This window comes from Pelodiscus sinensis, chromosome 9 (genome assembly GCF_049634645.1).
Source record: "Pelodiscus sinensis isolate JC-2024 chromosome 9, ASM4963464v1, whole genome shotgun sequence".
Classification (NCBI taxonomy): Eukaryota; Metazoa; Chordata; order Testudines; family Trionychidae; genus Pelodiscus; species Pelodiscus sinensis.
The window spans coordinates 52,643,038-52,666,209 of NC_134719.1; positions in this window are offsets into that span (position 1 = coordinate 52,643,038).

Below are 23,172 nucleotides of genomic sequence, written 5' to 3' on the forward strand. Positions count from 1 at the left end.
TCAACGGTCACTGGGCTGGAGGGAGGGAAGCTGTATGGAGGAATAGGGCCACCCCAGGGAAAACAGGGGCGGGGAGGAGGCGAAAGTGCCCCGCGCGGGAGGATTCGGTCTGTCTCTGCCATACTACACACCAACCGTGGCAGCCAGGATCGCAGCAGGGGTTGCTTCTGGGAGTGGGGTGTGGGGCACTGCCAGGGCACAAACACTCCCAGCCACCTGGGCACCCCAGTGATTCGCGGTTTGCTGTGTCTCTCTGCAGGTGGTCAAGGCCATTAACAGGGTGCTGCTCCGCAGGGTGGTCCACCTTGCTGACCCAGACATGGTCATCCAGGGGTTCAGCGCCCTTGGCTTCTCCAACTGGGGGGTGGGGGGCGTCAACGGGATGCACATCCCCATCCATGCTCCGGAAAACCAGGCCTCAGTATATCAACCAGTATATCAACCGCAAGGGGTACTTCTCCGTCCTCCTGCAGGCCGTGTGTGACCACCGGGGCCAGTACACGGGCATTCCTGTGGGCTGGTCCAGCAAGGCACATGACGGGAGAGTGTTCCACAACTCCACCGTTTGCCAGAGACTGCAAGCCGGGACCTTCTTCCCCAACCGCCACATCAGGGTCGGAGACATGGACATGCCCGTCTGCCTGGTGGGGGATGCAGCCTACCCCCTACAGCCCTGACTGATGAAGCCCTGCATGGGGCACCTCAACCCTTCCTGACAGGCCTTCAATGCCAGGGTCACCGGGGCCCGAATTGTGGTCGAGGGGTCCTTCGGATGCCTGAAAACCAGATTTAGATGCCTCCTCACCCGCCTCGACTTCGCTGAGCACAATATCCCTCCCGTGGTGGCAGCATGTTGTGTGCTGCACAATGTACGTTAAAGGAAGGGGGAGACTTTCCTGCCAGCCTGGATGGCTGAGGCTGACCGCATGACTGGCCAGTACACGCAGCCCCGCACCGCAGCCATCCAGGAGGCCCAGCGGGGGACCATCCAGATCTGGGAAGCCCCGAGGGAGAGCTTCCAGGTGGAGGAGGATTGAATTCTCCCTGCATGCCCCATTGGGGCCTTCTTCCACCATCCCCTTCTTCCACTTTCCCCTCTCCTCTCCCTAACCCCCCTTCCTAATGTAAAATAAAAACACCTGTTCTGTATAACTGGGGTGGAGGAAGGGATGAATGAGGGTGGAAGTGGGGAGGGGGAAACCTGGGAGGAGGGAGCTGGAAGGGGGAGGAAGGGGAGGAAGGGAATGGAAAGCTCAGGGTTGGGGGTCCTGCTGGCTCTCCCATCTTGCAGCACTTCAGGTGCGGGGGTGTTGGGGGGGAATGGGTGTGGAGGGTGGGGAAGGAGGGACCGAGTGTGCGGAGGAAGCGGGAGGGGGAGCAGGGGTGGGAGGAGGAGTGAGAGCTGGGATGCAGGGGCTGGAGCAGGAGGAGGCAGGAACCTGTCCACCATGGTCTGGAGGTGGCCGTGGAGGGCATGGGCCCTGTTCCTCCAGTGCCTCCAAGCTCCGCTGCCTCAGCTGCAGGTCCTCCCGGACCCAATGGTTCTGGGTGCGGAGCTGGTGCTCTAGTAGCCGCAGATGCTGCCACTGATAGTCCTCCAGGTTGCGGGTGCACCTGCGGCCAAGATGTGGGTGGCAGGGTGGTGTGCCTTGCCATTTCAGGTGCTGCGGCTGTGGTGAAACAAGAGCAGTGGTCAGTTCTCCCTGGGGACACAGCGGGTGAAACCAGCCCCCCCCCCGCAAGATGAGGTCGGTGTGTGGGGAACGGGCTAGGGCTCCAGCATGACACCCAGCTGCTGCTCCATGGTGGGCAAGGCCCAGCCGCACAATCCCTTGGCTCCCTCTCCACCCCCCCCATACACATAAGGGGAGCACGATGGCACTCAAATGTGGAGCTCTCTCTGGCCTCGGATGACACAGCCGATGTGCTCTGTGGGATGCCACGGGGGTCCTGGGTCTTGGGCAGGCTCCCTGCAGCCTCCTGGCTCTCGGCATCCTCCTCCTCCGTGTCAAGGACAGGGCCCTTTTTCCCGGGGTCGATCACCACCCAGGGAGCATGGACTGCATGAGCTCCCAGGATGCGGTCTAGGGCCTCGTAATGAGGGCAGGCCTCCGGGCCGCCCCTGGCTGGGAGGCCCTGGAGTAGGCCTGCCGCAGGTCTTTAATCGTGTAGCGGACCTGCTCCTGGGTCTGCATGTGGCCTCTGGTGGGCAGGCTGGCAGCAATGCGGCTGTAGACGGCCATTTTCCTGTGCCTAGTGTGGAGGTCATGGACGTTGGAGGCATCCCCCCAAACTTTGATGAGGTCCACGATCTCCACACTAGACCAGGTGGGCGCCCGCCTTTTGCATCCTCGGGCAGGCTCCTGGGAGCCATCAGCCTGGTCCTGGGAAGAGGTGGAGGGCTGGGTGGCAGCGGGTGGCTGGCTCATCCCATGCCAGGTGCAGGGTCTTCTGGCTGGATGTTGGCAGGCTTGCAACTAGCATGGGCACTGTGGGCAGACCGTGCCCCTTTAAGGGCTCTGGGGCCAGGAGGAAGGCAGAAGAATTTCCCTGGTTTGGCCCAGAGTGGCCACCAGGGGAACCTGGGAAGGACTAGCCTCCAACTAGTTCGAATTAAGTGGCTACACAGCGCTTAATTCAAACTACTTAATTCGAACTAGGCATTACTCCTTGTAGAATGAGGTTTACCTAGTTCAAATTAAGTGCTCCGCTATTTTGAATTAATTTTGAAATAGCGGTTTGCATGTGTAGCCCCTATTAAAGTTAGTTTAGTTCGAATTAACTTTGTAGTGTAGATGTACCATCTGAGAATTACTCACAAGTTTAACAAATTACTGAGAATTACACAAAAGTTTAACTGATTGCTTTATAGTTTACCACGTTGATCACCCAAATAAAAAATTAGTAGCCTGAATCTGTTATATCTTCAGTCTTGGACATTCATATCAATTCCACCATGCTATAAAGATGAACCTATTTACAAACACCACTATCTTCCTTTAAGCATGTATCCACTTCCAGGGAAATAGTTTGACCTAGCACCTGTTAAATTGCCTCTTGGTGTGACCAATTCCCTGTGCCATCACATGTAATGAAAAGCCTATTTCTCTTCGAGGAACATGCTTTATAAACTTTTCTCAGTCTGAGTTTTATGAAAAATTTATCTCCCACAGGATATAACTGTTGTGGAGTCAGATTCTATATGTTTAAAAGCAACTGTTGATTCATTTGGCTTTGATGGCTTGGAGATTAGATGAGAAAACATGATTCAGTCCAATTTACAAAACTCTTGCACCATTCCGCGGAGACTTTTTACTAGATTTTCACCATTAATTTGTCTCTCTCCATTCTTCCTGCCCCTAGTGTTCTCAATGTCATTGTGAGACATTAACAAACTCCACACATCAGTATTTATTTAATTTATTTGTTTAAAATATTTTCCCTGATTTTGAATATTTGAGACAGCTTAAAAAATGTTAAAACATAATATAAAAATAAAATACAAGATGCCAAAGGGGGAGAAAAACACCCTGAGAGGAGGGACACACACACTCAAACACCAATAAAAGCACAGGTAAAAAGGATGGCTTAGTATGGTATTTGAGCACTAACTGAACCTTTGGACAAATGATTTAATATCTCCAGACTCTAGAGGGATTTTCTAAGCTATTTAAGTTGTCTGAAGATAGATGGGAATCTAATGGAATTTTCAATGGGCACTGAAAATCGCACTAGATCCTATCTGCATATTTGGGCAACTAAAAACCTTTAAAGATCTGGGCTTTCTATTGCTCATTTCCCTAGCTCATTTCCCTAGCTGTGAGGTAGACAAAATACAGGTGAGTTTTGAGAATAAAACCATTAAATATCGTGAGGTGCTTCCACATTATTGTAGTGGTAATAATATATGTGAGGAGGTAGATGATAAAAAATGTTATAATACTGAGTTTCCTTCTGTTATTCAACCTACTGTTATGAAACAGAGAAACTGCCAGCCAGCACCATATGCATTAAAAAAAAGGCTAGCCTTACCTTGCCTAGATCCACATGAGACCAGTGCCAGGCTTAGAGAGGGGATGAAAGAACGGCCATCCAAGGTTAGACCAAAGGTTCATCTAGCCTGGTATCCTGTCTGCTGACAGTGGCCCAGAGGGAGGGAGCACAAGGGTGTGTCTAAACTACATGGCTCCATCGATGGAGCCATGTAGATTAGGCTGATAGGCAAATAATCGCGGCTTCATTTAAATTTAAATGGCTGCCGTGCTGAGCTGACAAACAGCTGATCAGCTGTTTGTCGGCTCAGCGCGCTAGTCTGGACACTCCCGCGCCAACCTGAAAGCCCTTTATCGACCTCCCAGTTATGCCTTGTAGGATGAGGTTTACCAGGGAGGTTGATAAAGGGCTTTCATGTCGGCGCGGGAGTGTCCAGACTAGCGTGCTGAGCCAACAAACAGCTGATCAGCTGTTTGTCAGCTCAGCGCAGCAGCCATTTAAATTTAAATGAAGCCACGATTATTTAAATCACGGCTTCATTTCCCTTTGCCAAAGAAACAAATCTACATGGCTCCTTCGGAGCCATGTAGTTTAGACATACCCCAACAGGCAATCATCACATGATCCCTCTCCTGTCATCCATTTCCAGACAAACAGAGGCTAGGGATACCATACTTACCCATCAATGGTCCAGCCATTGATGGACCTAACCTCTATGAATCCATCTAGCTCTCTCCCAACCCCTGTCAAAATCCTAATCCTCACAATATCATCTGACAAGGAGTTCCACAGGCTGACTGCGTGCTGAGTGAAGAAAAACCTCCGTTTGCCTGTTTTAAACCTGCTGCCTATTAATTTAATTTGGTGACACCTAGTTCTAATATTGTGGGAATAAGTCCTTATTCAATTTTTCCACACCAGTCATGATTTTATAGACCTCTATCATATCGCCCGGTAGTCTCCTCTTTTCTAAGCTGAAAAGTCCATGTCTTTTTAATCTCTCTTCATGGGGGACCTATTCCAAACCCCTAATTATTTTTGTTGCCCTTTTCTGAACCTTTTCCAATCCCAATATATCTTTTTTGAGATGAGGCAACCACATCTGTATGCAATATTCAAGATGTCGGCGTACCATGGTTTTACACAGAGACAATAAGATATTCTCTGTCTTATTCTGTATCCCTTTTTTAATGATTCCTAACATTCTATTTGCTTTTTTGACTGCCACTGCACACTAAGGCCACTGTAGCCTTCTTCTGCAAAAGCTTATGCAAATGAAGCACGGAGTGGAATATTGCTGTGTTTCATTTGCATAAATAATTAGCAGCCACTTTTGTGCAAGAGGCTTTTTTGCAAAAAGGAGCTGTGTAGGCAGCTCCTTTTTGCACAAAAAACCCTCTTGCACAAGAGCTGTTCTTCCTGAAAAAATGAGGTTTCCAGGATCTTTCATAAAAGGGTTTTATTTTTGAAAGATCTCTGTCTAAACTGCCGTTTTTCTATTGAAAAGCCCTGTGTCGAAAAAAACCGTGGCTGCCATTATGCAAATGAAGCACAGGAATATTCCTCTTAAAATCAGGAATAAGGGATCTTCCGAAAAAGGCTTTATTTTCCGAAAGATCCCGTCTAGACTGGCGCTTTTCTCCGGCAAAGCCCCAAGCCGGAAAAAAGCGACAGCCATGTTCATGCAAATGCTGCGGGGGATATTTAAATCTCCCGCGGCATTTGCAATTCCGACTTGTCTCATTAGCATCCCTTTTCTGGAAAAGGGTGTCAATATAGACACAGCCCAAGAGTTTACAAAACCATTGACTTTGCAGTTACAGTTGCGATAACATTGTTTCTCATAACATATAGTGCCAGGTCTACACTAAAAAGGATGACATACCTATGTTACTCAGGGATATGCACAATCCAGACCCCTGAGCTGCGTGGGTGAACCCAAGCCTAGGAATTGACAGTGTTAGGGCAATAGGGCAATCTTCCATCTATCTGGTTACCACCTCTCATGGCAATGGATTAACAACAATAATGAAAGAACCCTACCTCTGAGTGTCTATATCAGTGTTTCACAACCAGTGGGTCACAATGCCAAAAGCATCAGCATGAGTTGTGTCCAACAGGTCAGATTGGACATCATCTTGCATGCCATTGTCCCTGAACATGACCAGACCTGATTCTCAAGTGCTGTGCCAGAAGTCAGATCTATAGAATAGTAGCCTCAGCACTGCATGGCCTTGCTGTTGAGTCTGCCTTTTTGTACAGCATAATAGGCTGCTCGTGTCATGACTTTGCATGTATGGCATATACCAGGGCATGATGTGTGGAGGCTGCTATATTATAAAATGCCAGTCTCCTGGCACAGAGTTTGTACAGCAGATCTAGACATGTTAGTTGTTCAGAGGTGGCCATGCAGATACCATTTTGCCATTAGCATTGTCCATCTGTGCAAACATCCAGGGGAAAGGCTTGAATCCAGAAGATCCTTATCTGTGGGCAGCAGCATTACCAACAGAACATCCTCACTGCCTGAGCTGATAGGAATCCATGCTAACCATTTTTGAGGTGGGCATCTGCAGTGGCTTATAAGGAGCTCTAGACAAGGCCCATATCTTTCTTTATGCCACCTTGAGGACTTTGTTGGCACTTGATAAAGAATCGTTGTAAGTCACTGTCTCTATGCTGCAAATTTCAGGCTGATAATTATTCAGCCTTTCATACAAGTCATGGCTGAGCATCTCAGCCAGCTGGATGAACTTGGACATGATAAATCATGACTGGGTGAGAAACCCCTTTCAATGCAAGTCCGATGCTATTTTTCACCACTATCTGAAATCAAACAACTCATTGACATTTCCTCTAAATGAGTCTTGTGGGGAACATATTCCCAACTTTTCCTCATGGTGTTGTAATTCACCATAAACAACAAATATCTTGCACAATCAACATGTGCCTTTAAATTGATTGTGCCATTTCTGAGCACATATTTATGTAAAGCTGGATTCAGAGAACCTATTTCTATCAAATCTGGTTATTGATCTACCACTGAGATCAAATTACATTTGCCATTTCTACTATGTCATCAGACTTCAAGGAGCTGTGTTAGAAGATATTCACCAATTTTTCATGTTAGAGTGAATTAAATAATGTACTAATGTGTATATGTATTGGTTACTATGTTGCTGGATTGCTGTCTGGTGTCAGAGGAAACACCTCTGGTTGAGCCATGGAGGTGTCTTGCCATAGTTTCCTGTCTTTCCTATGCAGGGGAATAGTGTACTCTTGTACCCTTAATAATATCTATGAAAGACTTCCAACTATGTTCAGTTGTTTTTTCCTTTTTGACTTGCTTCCATGCAACTCCCTGAGTTTGCCAAAGTCAGTCTTGAAATCTATTGTCTTTATTTTTCTGTTCTCCATCCTATCATTCCTTAGAACTGTGAACTCTATCATTTCATGAGCACTTTCACCCAACCTGCCTTCCACTTGCAAATTCTAAACCCAATTCATCCCTATTTGTTCTTATAAAATAAAGTAAGAACACTGATAGTTGCACATCTGAGAGATCTGTCAAATATAATTAGGGCCTGATCAGAAGTTCTCTGATGACATGGAAGGCCTCTTACTGCCTTCTGTGTACTTTGTATGATAAGGCTCCAATTATAGAGCCTTGTATATACCACCTATAGATATTGGTATTAAGGAAATAAGTAGTGGTCCTACTATAATTTTTATAGCTTCAGGGGGTAGCCGAGTTAGTCTGTACAGGATAAACTTAAAAAACAACAAATAGTCTGGTAGCACTTTATAGACTAATACAACATGTAGGTGGTATCATGAGCTTTCTTCTTCAGATGACCAGAGTCAACTTTTTGTGCCCGGGGAGGCATAAGGATCTTGTGCAAAAAGAGTTTGTCTAAAATGGCCATGGCCACACTGCTTATTTTTGCACAAAACAGTTTGTGCAAAAACAGCTCTGAATAGATTATGCAAATGAAGTATGACAAAATGCTAATCAGAGCTTCATTTGCATTGCCTCTTCCACCAAAAGCCATAGTGTAGACATAGCCTTAAATCATAACACTTCTAGACTCATAAATACTTTTACTTCTCTGTACAATGGGCCAATTTCAAAGTCCTTGCTCATTTTTTGTTCGGTAGACCTGACTCAAAAACCAGAAAAAATAATGAAAAATGTCACTGACACATCCAAAATTTTAAGGAGAATTTTGATATTTTAAAAAATTTTTCAGGATATCAACTCGCACTAATTCTCTACATATAGACCTGGCTGTATGTGGAGAGAATTCCTAAGCACTAGAAAGTCTGGAAAGAGAAGTGGAAGTGCAGAATGGGGAGACACTTTTTCTGCATGTGTGTCAGACAAGTGGAACTTAGAGGAAAGGCAATAAGCCTACAGCTGTCTTATAATGTTTCTCCAGAATCCACTACCCATTGCAGAACTCCCTTGAGAGGGCTTTATGGAGAAAGCTGCAGCCAGGTGTTCCTAGTAGTGAGGTTCCAATAAAGAACAGCTAGCAAGGATTCAGGAAACAGAGGTTCCAAAGGTTCCAAAGAATCACAAGTCATCCATGTATAAAGTCATAGTCTCCTACAGCACCCTGAGGTTTCTGATCAGCTTACATAGCTTATTCTGTTTCTTCCCTGATGGAATGAACATAAGAACATAAGAACGGCTGTACTGGGTCAGACCAAAGGTCCTTCTAGCCCAGTATCCTGTCTACCGACAGTGGCCAGCACCAGGTGCCCCAGAGAGGGTGGACCGAAGACAATGATCAAGCGATTTGTCTCCTGCCATCTCTCTCCAGCCTCTGAAAAACAGAGGCCAAGGACACCATTTTATCCCCTGGCTATTAGCCTTTTATGGACCTAACCTCCATGAAATTATCCAGCTTCTCTTTAAACTCTATTAGGGTATGTCTACACTACCCTCCTAATCCGAACTATCTGTACACCTCAGGTAGAAGCCTAATCCGAACTATCTAGTCCGTGCCGCGTGTAGCCGCGCGGCACGGGGTTCGCACTAGCCGGCTTATAAAAATGGCGGCGCCGGCTTTATGCTAATGAAGCCCGGGAAATTCAAATCCCGGGCTTCATTAGCAAGTTCGGTATGCATACATTACCCCCCTAGTTCGAATTAGGGGGGTAGTGTAGACATACCCTTATAGTCCTAGCCTTCACAGCCTAGTCTGGCAAGGAGTGCCACAGGTTGACTATATGCTGTGTGAAGAAGAACTTTCTTTTATTCGTTTTAAACCTGCTACCCATTAATTTCATTATGTCCTCTAGTTCTTCTATTTAGAGAACTAATAAATAACTTTTCTTTATCGGCCCTCTCCGCACCACTCATGATTTTATATACCTCTATCGTATTCCCCCTCAGTCTTCTCTTTTCTAAACTGAAAAGTCCTAGTTGCTTTAACCTCTCCTCATATGGGACCCACTCCAAACCCCTAATCATTTTAGTTGCCCTTTTCTGAACCCTTTCCAAGGCCAAAATATCTTTTTTGAGGTGAGGATACCACATCTGTACACAGTATTCAAGCTGTGGGAGTACCATAGTTTTATACAAGGGCAGTAAGATATTCTGTGTCTTATTTTCTATCCCTTTCCTAATAATTCCTAGCAACCTATTTGCCTTTTTGACCGCCACTGCACACTGCGTGGAAGTTTTCAGAGAACTGTCCACGATAACTCCAAGATCCCTTTCCTGATTTGTCGTAGCCAAATTAGCCCCCATCATACTGTACATATAGTTGGGGTTATTTTTCCCAATGTGCATTACTTTACACTTATCCACATTAAATTTCATTTGCCATTTTGCTGAGTTTGGTGAGATCTTCTTGGAGTCCCTCACAGTCTGCTTCTGTCTTGACTATCCTAAACAGTTTGGTATCATCCGCAAACTTTACTACCTCCTTTCTCCAGATCATTTATGAATAAGTTGAAAAAGATTGGTCCCAGAACTGACCCTTGGGGTACCACTAGTTACCCCTCTCCAATCTGAAAGTTTACCATTTATTCCTACCCTTTGTTTCCTGTCTTTTAACCAGTTCGCAATCCAAGAAAGGACCTTCCCTCTTATCCCATGGCCATGTAATTTACACAAGAGCCTTTGGTGAGGGACCTTGTCAAAGGCTTTCTGAAAATCCAAGTATACTATATCTACTGGATCCCCCTTATCCTCATGCTTGTTAACCCGTTCAAAGAACTCTAATAGATTAGTAAGACAGGATTTCCCTTTACAGAAACCATATTGACTTTTGTCCAACAAATTATGTTCTTCTACATGCTTCACAATTTTATTCTTTACTATTATTTCTACTAATTTGCCCGGTACTGAAGTTAGACTTACTGGTCTGTAATTGCCAGGATCGCCTCTAGAGCCCTTTTTAAATATTGGTGTCACGTTGGCTACCTTCCAGTCATTAGGTACGGAAGCCGATTTAAAGGATAGGTTACAAACCACAGATAATAGCTCAGCAATTTCCCATTTGAGTTTTTAGAACCCTTGGATGAATGCCATCCGGTCCCGGAGATTTGTTAACATTAAGTTTTTCTATTTGTTCCAGAACCTCCTCTAATGATACTTGAATTCCTATTCTAAGTAGGAATAAGAGATCCTCCGGAATAGGGCTTTATTCCGGAGGATTGGGCCAGCCTAGATGCTCTTTTCCGGCTTTTCTACAAGCCGGAAAAAAGCGGCAGACATCTTTATTTAAATCCCGCGGGGGATATTTAAATCCCCCGCGAATTTCCCTATTACGAAGTTTAAAATTAGCATGCCCCTTTCGGAAAAGGGGCCAGTGTAGACGTATCCTAGTTGTTTATCAGGTGTGCGCATACTGACTCAATGCCATTCTTCTTACTCTTATGAGCGGAGACAGACATCAAACTTGTTTACCACTTAGTAGTTTGCCAGCTCAAGTGCATGAGTTAAAGCTGATAAAGGCCAGCTGCTGTTTGCATTTGAAGTGTTCCAGGCTATATATTCCAAGGATGGAAACTTCCATCCCAGCCTGCTGAGCTGAAGGCTCCACATATGACTTTTTAAGTGACAGAGAGTGCAGGAGTTAGGGTGGGGACTGAAGACATGGCAATAGAGGAGTTAGGGGTGGGGTATGAGGAGGAGTTCAGGGCAGAGTGTTTGGAGTCAGAGCAGGGGCCTGGGAGTGTGTAAGGGCTTAGAGTAGGGAGGATATGGGGGTGCAGGAGTCAGGGCATGGATTTGGGTGTGTGTAGGGGTGAGCGTGGTGGGGAAAGGGTACCATTTAAGGGGGGCTGCAACCTCCAGGTCCCTGTTGCTTGTCCTGCTTCCTGTGACTAGGGAGCAAGGGGAAAGTGCAGAGTTTGCTGAATTCCTCTTGCTTCCAGCTGCCTAGGGGAGGAGCAGAGGAGGAATGCATCAGGCTCTGCACTTACCCTTTGCTCCTTAGTTGCAAGAAGCAGGAAAAGCACCAGTAATATGTTACGTGCAGCTACAACCTCCATGACCCATGAAATGGCAGTTGGAGGGGGCCGGGGCCTCAGGGCTGGGACAGTCCTTGTGGGGAAGCTCTCAGCCAGCCATTCCCTTTAACCTGCCTGTCTACCTGCTGCTGTGCATGACAGCCTGCAAAAAGCCAGGAGCTGGGCTGTGAGTGCCCCACCTCTCCCACTGCAGCCGACTGCCCCAACCAGATGGCTTCTTGCCAGAGTGCAGTACTGGGGCGTACCAGCTTACTTTCACCTCTGCTCCCTCCCCAACAAAGAGAGCAAATGGAGAAAAAAAGGCTGCATATATGATGTAGGCTACATCTTGTGATGGGTTTGGGCCTGATCTTTCCCTGTGTTCAGTCTTTAGATGTTTTCAGCAGTCATTTTGGGTGGAAACCAGCGGTGTCCTGGCATCTGACAATATCCCCTATTATTTGGTTTCCCATCTTTATATTCCCTTTGCCAAAGATGGGACTCCTTTGTGTTCAGTTTTATTTTTATTCTTCCAGTGGAAAAGTAAAGCATCAAAAATAGATTCCAGCATCAGATGACCTCACCCCATGTCTTGGCAGGACCAACCATAGATCAGACTTAAAAGAAGAACAAGACTAATCACAGATCATGGTCCTGAGTACCAGGCCATTAAGCTCCTTACGTACTGCTAACATTCCTCACTTAACACAGCTAGTAAACAGGTTTATATTTCTAACTTTAACTACAGGAATGATACATGCACATAAGTAGAATGTACACATTCAGCAGATTATAACTCTGTAATGGCTGTTATATGAAGTGTTTTGCATAAAGCATATTCAAGTAATGTTATATTCCTATTCATAAGCATATTTCCTCAAAGAATATGGAGTGTAATATTACACTTCTTCCTTGTAGCTATCATAAACTAGAACAAGTCGTCTTTGGGCCCATAGACAACTGGCTTAAGTTAGAGCACTCCCTGGATTGCTCACTAATTCTGGTACTGGGACAGGTTGAAATCAGGTATTCATAACTTGCATCTCAACCTTTTTAAGGCAGAGGCTGTGAATTCTTAATGGGAATTTCTGAAGAAAGATACAACTTTACAGTGTTGTATCCACAGCTAACAGGAGAGTTTGGAGAGGGAGTTCTCCAGGTAAAAGAGGAGTAAAAACGGGACCCTTGTGGTAAGTGGCTGTCTGAAGTGTGTGTTTGTGTGTGGGGGAGTTATTTGCTGTGTGCTGAGCTTGTGTTTGTCTGTATGGTTTGTTTGTTTGATTGTTTGTTTGTTTGTTTGAAGGAGCTTCTACAAGGTTTGAAACCTAGAAGCCTCTATTAATTGGCTGAGCCTCAGTCAGGGGGAGGGGCTACCAGAGCTATATAAGCCGGTGACTCAGCAACCAGGGAGCTTGCAAACAGGAACAGCTAACAGGAGAGTTTGGAGAGGGAGTTTAGAGGGGGAGGTTAGAGGGCACTACTGACTTCGGACCTTTTTAAAAACATAACTCCTAAAATCTATATTCCAGAGGTTTAAAGAGAATCCCAGTTTACACTTAAACTTATTCATTAGAAAAATGGAGACAGAAGCCCAGCAGCAGAGTGGGGGCTATCCTGTTTATTGCGTTGAGTGTAACATGTATGATTACCTACCCTGTGGGTGGGTGGCGTATGTGTGCACTCGTTGCAAGGAGCTCCTGACCTTCAGAGACCGAGTTCGGGCTATGGAGGCCAGGGTGGCTGAACTGGAGGAGCTAAGGGAGGCAGAGAGCTATGTTGATGAGACTTTCCTGGACACTGTAGTACTGTCTCACCTCCAGTCTGAGAGCCCCAGTGCTCTTAAGGAGAATGAAAGTCTCAAGGGAACAGAGCATTCAATGGGAGCAGAGGGAAATAATCCTCCCAGAGGATGTTGTGGTATCCTCTCACACTGAGGATACCTGATGGGGAGGGAGTGGATGTTGGAGGCCTCTCCCCAAACCTCGATGAGATCCACGATCTCCGCACTAGACAATGTGGGCCCCGACTCCCAAAGTTGTATAAAAAGTCAGATGGTTTCCTCTATTTTGAAAAACCTCATACTGGACTCTAGTGAACAGGAAGGGCTACAGCAGCCATGTACAAGAAAAGCTCAAAACTGGACACTCAGCCTAACTGGCCTTCTCTCTTTCAGGGTTCTGAGTGTAGGGTAGAGCTTAGGGTATGTCTACACTACAAAGTTAATTCGAACTAAGAGCCGTTAGTTCGAATTAACTTTCATAGGCGCGACACATACAAACCGCTAGTTCGAACTTAATTTGCTTAATTTGAACTAGGTAAACCTCATTCTACGAGGAGCAACGCCTAGTTCGAATTAAGTGGTTTGAATTAAGGGCTGTGTAGCCATTTAATTCAAACTAGTTGGAGGCTAGTCCTTCCAAGCTTGCCCTGGTGGCCACTCTGGGCCAGACCAGGGTAACTTTGGGATACTATGCCTGAGGCTTATTTGGGTGCTCTGAGTTGTATGCCAATGTGACTCTGGTCTGACCTTCAGACCAGACCCACTCAGACAAACCAGACAAACAGGCTTTATTCTGTAAAGAATGCAGACCAGGATTACAGTTCAGCAGCCTCCTTTCTGCTTGCAGCTTACACACTCCTAGCTCAGTCAGTGCTGAGACCCTGCTGGGGGGCAGAGGTACATCCTGCTGGAACCAGGAAGTTCTCTCAACATGCCACAATTTATCGTCCACAACTTGCAGTTCCCAGGGCTGCTCCTGAAGCACACTGGACCTTGGGCTACATTTCATTGCCTTTTTTAAATGGTTGGTTGTTTTTTCTCTCTCTCTCACACACACACACACACACACACACACACACACACACACACACACACATTTTCACTTTTTCAGTACTTATACAATTAGACAAAAGGAACAATGGAGAGCAGGCTAGTCACAAAGGTATTCTCCTACCTCCCTTAAATCTTCTTTCTTCTTTCTCTCCCCGTTCCACTGTTCATAATTGGGAGGCAAGCTGTAAAGAGGTTTCTCCATGCTTACTTTTCAAGTGGTTTCCTAATGCAGATGTTCCCATTTATTTCCGCCAACATTTTTCTACACAGATATTAGCTCCAAGTGGTGCTTTAAGAATCAGAATTTTCTATACTGGATGACAGTGGTGAACAGCAGGGCACCCGAGTTCCCCCCTAAAACATTGTAGCATTGCTCTTTTGTCCTCCTTTCCTTGTAGAAAAATCTTGTTGGGATATGTAAAATGAATAGGGGTCTGGGATAGCGGTAAGGATTTCAGACATAGTAGGCATTATCCTTGAACATGCTCTTTCCCTTCATTTTTGCAACCTAGAAAAATAGATAAGCATGATGCTGCTCTACTTTGTTTTGTCTTTTGCTTATCCTCATTGACTCTGTATGAAATATCTTCAAGGTTAAATGTCTTGTAATCTCTGTAACCTGCTGATTTGGAAAGTTTGTAATGTAGATAGTGGTGATTCAACTAGAAATTCTGTAAATAGTAATTAGGGGTGGGTATAATAATATTAATCACCTGCTTATTCATTGTATGGGATTTAACATTACTAAGTAAGGTTTTGGGAAAAGTAGTGATAGACATGTGAATTAACATACTAAAATAGATAAAAGGGTTTAATTAGTGCCAATTCTTTGCCACTTAGCCGTTGTGTTGAATGTCTGAGGTAAATGTGTGCAGGCAATAAAGCAGTTCTGTTTACCCCATCTGCTCCTGGGTCACCTGTTTCTTCTCTAACAGATCTGTTACATTCCTCCCTCTGTTCTCTTTAAGCATCGTCTTCCGCTAGTCTTTTAGCATCTATTTTGTCTCCTGCTTAAAACCTTTTAAGTGATTGGAAAACTCACTTTGTAGTGCTCTGAACAGAGATATGTGCTGTAGCACAACCTCCCAGACACATCAACAGAAACAATGCACACGATAACCCCAAACGCACAGGCATTCACAGCAGCAAACCCTGCATTCACTCTCCTATTACACCCTGCACCTCACATGAATCAACATGAACCATCACACAATCAGCGTCCGCAATAATTTCAAACACAGCCATCATCACAGACTATATCCCTCATTCACCATCTGTGCAAATCCACACAACTCTACCAGCACAACACAGCCAGTCACACAAATTAATAACCTGCATGCAGAATCATAAATGCTCTGTAGCCTAGAACAGTGTAGTGTTTCTCAAAGAAGTCCATGAACCCACTCTGAGAAAGCTGCTACCAAGCCACTTTGGTTTGTTTACTTACCAGTTCCACAGCCATGAAGACTTGCAGCTCCCATTGGCTGTGGTCCACCATTTGCAACCAAGCGGAGATACGGGAATTAGTGAGAAAGTAAACAAACCAGGAGGGTCTGGTAGCAGCCCTCTCAGAGTGGTCAATAGGCCACTTTGAGAAACACTGGCCTAGAATATCTGTGGAGTCAGTGTCAAACTACAGAAACAATTGCATATATGTTTGAAAGCCTTTTTTTGTTTTGTTTTGAATATCACCAGATTCAATCAGTGGGATTTATATTTGGTGCCATCCAATATAAGTTCAGTTGCCTTCTGCTTTTTTACATACATGGCTGTAAATTCATGGCATCAGCACAAGTTTTCAGCTATGAGTAAACCATGTTTTCTTAATGAAACTCAAATGAATTTTTGTTGAAGGTATGAAATTTCCAAAGTAAGATTTGTTTTGTTTCGCTTCCTATTTCTGGCCAGTTCTCTGGGATCAGTAATGGAAGTGCCGGAATAGCAACTTGCTATTGAGGTGGGAGGGAGTGAGGACAGAGGAGGGAATGGATAGTATGGGCAGTCTCACATGCCTTGTTGCAATAATGAGTGGAAAGCTGGGTTGTATACAATAACCTTACTGCCAAGATCAAGTGCTGCTTGCAGGCCTGTGACTGAAAAGTAACTGCAGAGAGGATATGCATTTGAATAATTTCCATGTGTTGAGTTCAGAACATATTTTGTTTCTGCTTATGGGTTTAATCTTTTACAATGCTTGCGCACTTCTGTACAGAATACCCTCAGCATCTGCTGACATTAATGGTAGTTGAGCTCTTGATAATCTGAAGAATCAATCCTTACAGAGTCATGTTTTTATCTTCAATGACTTGTGATCAAGAACAGTGATCTTAGATAAGTCGTCTCCAACCTTTTTATACCCAAGATCACTTTTTAAATGTCAGGGCAACCCAAGATCTACCCCATCCTTTCCCCAAGGCCCTACCCTTTCCTTGAGGCTCTGCCCTACATGTTCCCCATCTCTCCATTATTTGTTGTCCCCAGCCCTCACTCGCTCTCACTGGGCTGAGACAGGAGGGAATAGGGTGGGAATGAGGGATTTGGGTGGGGGAAGGGCTGAGAGGTGCAAGTTCTGGGAGGGAAGCTAAGTGTAGGAGAAGATGGACAAGGGGATACTGGCTCAGGGAGGGGACTCCAGGCTAGAGAGTGTTATGGTCAGGTGGAGGGTTGGGGTGCTGATCAAGCCGCAGGCCTGTGGATGTGGGGGTGCAGGAGTTTGGGTTGGTGTGCATGAGGGACTCAGGTCGGGGGGGTTGGGAGCATGATGGGCTCAGGACACAGATTTGCAGTGTGTGGAGGTTGCAGGAATGTTGTGGCACAAGACTGGGGATGTGGGGTGCAGGAGTTTGGGGATGTGACAGGCTCAGGGCAGGGGGTTCTGGTGTATGATAGGCTCAGGGCTGAAGTCGGGGGGTGGGTGGGTTCAGGAGTGTTATGATACTAAGGCCAGATGGGGGCTTTGCTCCAACTGGGGGGGCTTCTTGGCCAGGCTTCATTTTTAAATAAAATATTATGTCAAACACACAATGTTTCAGCATTGTCTTTATTTGTGGGAGGGTTGGGGAACCTGTTTTGGGTCAGAGGTAACTGACTCACAGAAAAATCAATTGGGGACCACAGAAGTGAGATGCAAAAAAACCTCCCTCTCCAACCCCCCCCCCCCAAGTGTCACAGATGTGACTCTAACTGAGACCCCTCATTCCCATGAGGGCAGAGGGTATGTAGGAGTGAGGTTCAAGGTCTCAGGCCAGATTAACTCTTCTGGGCTTCCAGGGTTAGTGAAATTTGTGAGCCCCTCTACACTTGGAGATGGGGCCAAAAATGAGGGATTCAGTGTGTGGGACAGGGCTGCCAATGAGTGGGATAGAGATGGGGGTGCGGAATCTGGATGGAAAATAGGATACGGGAGCAAGCTGGGGGTAGGTGTCTGGCCAGGAGGAAGACAAAAGGAGCAGGGTTCTGGTGGGTGTCTGGCCAGGAGGCAGGGGAAGGGTGCTAAATGGTGTCTGGGCAGGGGGTAGGAACAGGGTGCTGGTGAAGGTTTGGGCAGGGGGAAGGGTGCTGGTGGAGATCTGGCCAGGGAGTAGGGTGCTAGTGGGGGTCTGGCCAGAGGGCAGGGGCAGGTGGGGGCTGGGGCAGGGGGTAAGGTGCTGGTGGGGGCCTGTCCAGAGGGCAGGAAACTCTTGGGGGTCTAGGCAGTGTGCTGTTGGGGAGTCTGGCCATGGGGCAAGAACGGCTCAGGAGGCACCCAGGGATCCTGCACTGCCTTTCTAAGAAGTCGGATCTGGTGCACAGCTGGGGACTTTTCCTCCCCACTCCCTGCGCAGGAAGGAAGAAAGGCAGGCAGGAAGTCTCCAGCTGCGCACCAGATTCAGCTTTTCAGGAAGCATGCCGACTGTTTGGTGGAGGGGAGGAGCAGCCTGCATGCTTTCTGAGATGCCAGATCTGGAGCGGAGCCAGGGACTTCTCCCCACCCCACAGCACAGGAAGCTGGCACTTCCTCCATTTTCCCAGGAGGTAGCATTAGTACGAGCTCCTTGGGAGTGGGAGGAAACAAGGGGGGGCAGGAACACTTTGCAATTGACTGGTTGTACCCCCAAAATTGACCAGTCGATTGCAATCGATGGGTTGGTGACCATGGTCTTAGATGTTGAGCTGACATGGAATTTTCCAATCAAACTTTTTCATGAGAAAACGTATTCATAGAAATTGAAACAGTTAAGTGTCAACTTTGATTAATCTATTTATTTTTAAATTACATTTTCTAAATGATCTAAACAGGGTGTTTTACATTTTTCTGGGTTATTGTTTTGGGAAAATTTTGGGGATTTGACTTTTTTGACTCATCGTGAATTGGGACAAAATCTGAAATCTCAAACTCTCACAGGACTGAAAAAAAAATTCCCATCTCAGTCTATCAAGAAAGCTCAGGAATCTGATTGGAGTCATATAAACTTAGGCTTCATGAAATAATAAAAAATCCTATATAAGTTATTACAAAAAACCTACAGCTACTATTTAATGAATGATGGTAAGCACAAAGCCATCAATTATATGCCAATTTCTTTCTTCTGCATCGTAGCTGAAGGACCTTTTGAGAGACAAATTGCTAAGCTTTTGCACCCATTACTTCATTTGGTTCTAAGTTCCAAGGCTTATTATCTTGCATTGGTCTTACACAGTGGGATGCATTGTGTCAGCCTGCTATCACCTGACAGACCAGGGCTGCCTTTGTATTTAGTGAAATTGGTAAGACTGGCTATTTTGCTTTCAGTACCATTATCCAATTTACATCCTAGAAATTTGCCAATTTTTAATCACATATAACTAATAAGGTTTATGCCAGAGGTGGGCAATAATCTTTAGCCTGGGCCACCCTGGAAAGGGTGGGGCTTAAAATGGAAGGGGGGGCAGGATGCTTCTGGTCTTCCCCACCCACAGACCCCTTCTCACTAAGCACTCATGTCCCTTTCAGGGTGGGAGGAGGCTTTGCACTCTCCCCCACCCCCAGGCCAATTAGAGCCTGAGGGCGAGAGACGTGCATGAAGTTTCCTCTGCCCTGTCAGGAGCATGTAGGACTTTGAAGTTCCGCGTGCTCCTGGTAGGGTGGGAGAATACTTTACACACTGATTGGCCTGGGGACAAGAGTAGCATGCAGTTTCCTCTGCCCTAACCCTGCCCTGGTAGGAGTGTGTGGCACTTCAAACTTTGTGCACTTTCCCTGCCCCCAAGTCCTAATTGGCCTGGGGGCAGGGGAGCAGCAAGGCCTCCGCGGGCTAGATCAACCCGCTTAGCAAGCCAGATCTGGCCTGTGGAGGCCCTTTTGCATAAATCCTCTTGCATTGATAATGTAATTTTGGAATTTTTCCTACGAGTCTTGGCTGACAAATACTATTTGGCAAGATTTTGACTGACCATTCTTCAATGTGCCCAGGGTAAACTTGTACAGATGCATTCCCTGAAATGTTTGGGGGAATTCTTGGCTGCTGTTTGGGTGCACACTTCCTTCAGTAACCAGGTTTGGTTCTTTAAAGGATTTGAAACCACAGACAGAGGAATACTTCTTTTTAGGGTCAAACAAAGCTTTTATTTTCTATTTACTTTTTAATTAATTTTTCATTTAAATCAATTCACTATCTTTGATTCTTCTAAGACAACGTAACATACAAATAAAAAATATAAAAAATAATACAAATAAAATGAGAACAATAACTCCTCCTATAGCTATACCCTCCAAAGTTACCTTTGAACAATTTGTGGAGTTATTAGACATACCTATATAATACTTACATGAATAATACAGTACTTACACTAAGGCGAACCACCGCATTGTTTAGATTCAGGAGATAGTCTTTTCTTTATCTTTCCTTTCAGATTTTTTGTTGCAACTTATGACTGGTGTTCCCCTTTCATAGCTTACAAACGGCAATGAAATTCAGCGCTGGGGAGGGAGCCACTTGGTTGATCAGATCTGGCTTTTTGGATTCACAACCCGTCCGCTCTTGATCTGATCCATTTAACCTTATATTCTGGCATTTAAGAGTATTATATTATTAAGGTATAATCTGTTGCATAAAAAAGCCTCCGTCTGAGCTTACTTGATTTATATACATGGATTTTCTAAAGCTACACCAAACTGTAAGGTATAAGGTTTTAAACTGTAACCCATTGTGATCTTTGTCAAACTTTGTAATCTGTGTAACTCTCAGCCACCTTGCTTGTAACTTTCCCTCAGCTGCATTCTCCCCTGGGTGAATGGAGAGAGAATGCGAGAGTGTGTTTGAAGAAGACTGGGAACAGTGGAGCACATTTCAATGAGTCATCATGGTCTGGGCATGCTCCCTGCTGGATAAAGGGAGGTCTGGGCATGCTTCCTGATGACGAGGTGAATGAGTCACAGGAGCGGTTCAGACACTATATAAGGAGAAGGAGCACATGTGAAATGCTCTCTCTTTTTCCTTCTCCTTCTCCGCTCCTCTCTAGTGTCTCTCCTCCTGACCAGCTTCCCCAGCTATAATGAGCAGACAGACCCTTCAGGATCCACATGCTTAGTCTCCTGCAACCCATATGTCTGTGTGAGTGCCTGAGGGCAGGAATGAAAATGGGTGTGAATGAGTGAGTGAATGAATGAAGGGGTGTGTGCTTGCTTGCTTGTCTGTGTGTCTGTGTGAGAGAGAGTTCTATCTTCTTTAGTTTAAACCTTTGGTGGCTGCTTACTCCTCTTTAGTTTTACCTAGCAGTGCAAGTGGTACCTAGACCACAGCAACAGTTAAGCCCAAGAGACCTCTACAGCACGGGCTGGGAGCCAGCTAGCTTTTAGCTCAGAGGGAAGAGACTTCTATACTCAGCTCATCAGGTCCCATGGTTCAAATCCGCTGGTGGCAGTTACAAAGGCACTTGTGTTAGTTTTCAGATTTGAGTGTGAGGAAAAATAAAGATTTAGTATCTGAAAGCATGTTCTGGGCACCACATTTCAGGAAAGATGTGAACAAATTCGAGAAAGTGCAGAGGTCAGTAACAAAAATGATTAAAGGTCTAGAAAATATAACCTATGAAGGAAGAGTGAAAGAATTATGTTTGTTTAATCTAGAAAAGAGAAGACCAAGAAGGGACACAACAGCTTTCAAGTACCGAAAAGATTGTTACAAGGAGAAAAAAACATTATTCTTCCTGGAATGAGGTTTAACAGGTAGTTCAATTTAGGGGCTTTAATTCGAACTACCGGGTCCCTGCAGCGTGTACACTCGGGCAGTTAGTCCGGATTTGTAAATTTCAAAAATGGCGACCGGCCAGGAAGATGCAAATCAAGCGCAGGATATTTAAATCCAGGGCTTGATTTGCAACTTCAAATGCCTACATTAGCCTCAGTAGTTCAAACTTGTGGGCTAGTGTAGACATACCCTAGGTTCCTTCCAGTTCTATGATACTTTGACTTTTTATGTTGTCTTGTGATTCTAGTTTGCAAAATGTGATGAATAACCTGAGCTATTAAAGGGATGATACTTAAACTTTGATTAAGTGGAATAAATCCCTCCTTAAGAGCATTTAAATTTTTATGCTATAGTTTATTGTAGTGGTGCCATTTCAGCTGTGGTAGTTATTTCAGCATCTCCATTACAACCCTCTTTTCAGAGTTTGGTAACTCAGTCACACAAAAATCCCTACTTTGGGCTGAAATTGTGTGCCAAATTTTACCCAGAGGGATGTTTCTAAAACACTAAAAACATATTTAAATTATGGACAAACAAGCTGAAATGAGTTTTAATTCTTATTTATATATGTCTGTAATTCAAATGACTCAACTTCTTATCCCACACTTCAGAGAAGACATGGAAAGAAGTTAAATAGAGGACTATATGAACATATTTTTATTAGAATATGGAAATCCCATGTATGATCACGGTATTCTTTCATACTCCTAGCAAGGAATAACCCCTAGCCCAAAGAGATTACTACATAAGTAATCAAAGATAGGACAATAATTCAGGTTGAACCTCTCTTGACTGACACCCTTGGGACCTGACCTATACTGAACCAGAGAATTTGCCAGACCACAGAAGGCCAATCTTGTCTAGCAGCATTGCCAACACTTCCACTACTTACTGGGATGTTAGAAGATATTTAGGGGTAAATTAGAGCTAAATGACAGCACAGAACACTGAGTCTGAATGGGTGGCTGTAAACAAATTTTATGGAACTACAAGAAACTTGGCCATAGCCATGATAAATGAACTTCTAGCTAACTAAAATCATGCCAGACCAAGGATGTTCCCAGATGTGTGCCAGGTTTGAGAGGTTCCATCTCTAACAGTATGATCTCCTCTTTACAGATGAGAGAATCCAAAGCAATGAGAGATTAAGGGACTTGCCCAATGTCACCATAGCAAAGCTAGAAAGTGTACCCAGATTTTCCAAGTTGCAGTCCACTAAACTAATCTTCCTCTAAAATATATGTTCCTCTAAATATACTGTTGGCACTACCAACAAATGTGTCCGCTGAAGTACAGTCAAAAGAGTATGTCTGTATACACTGTAGCAGGAAGTCTGTCCAAGAATATATATTTAGATACAAATAAAAAAATGCAATAAATTGCAATAAAATAAATTGCAATAAAATGCAATAAATTTGCAGTACTGTAGCTGCAAAACTGCTTTGAGGCAAGTGTATGAGACTACTTGCTAGGTTTCTGTTTTGTTCTTTGCTTTTTTGGACTGTTTGTTGTTAATATTGATGTTTGTGAGCAGAGGAGCAATACCACTGTTCATGATGATTCCTGGACCAGTTTCCCACTCTACAACAACTCTTTGGTTGGCAACTGCTCTTTCTCTGAGGATGATTGGTTTGATTGTGTGTTGGACATACCATAATCTGTTGCTCTACC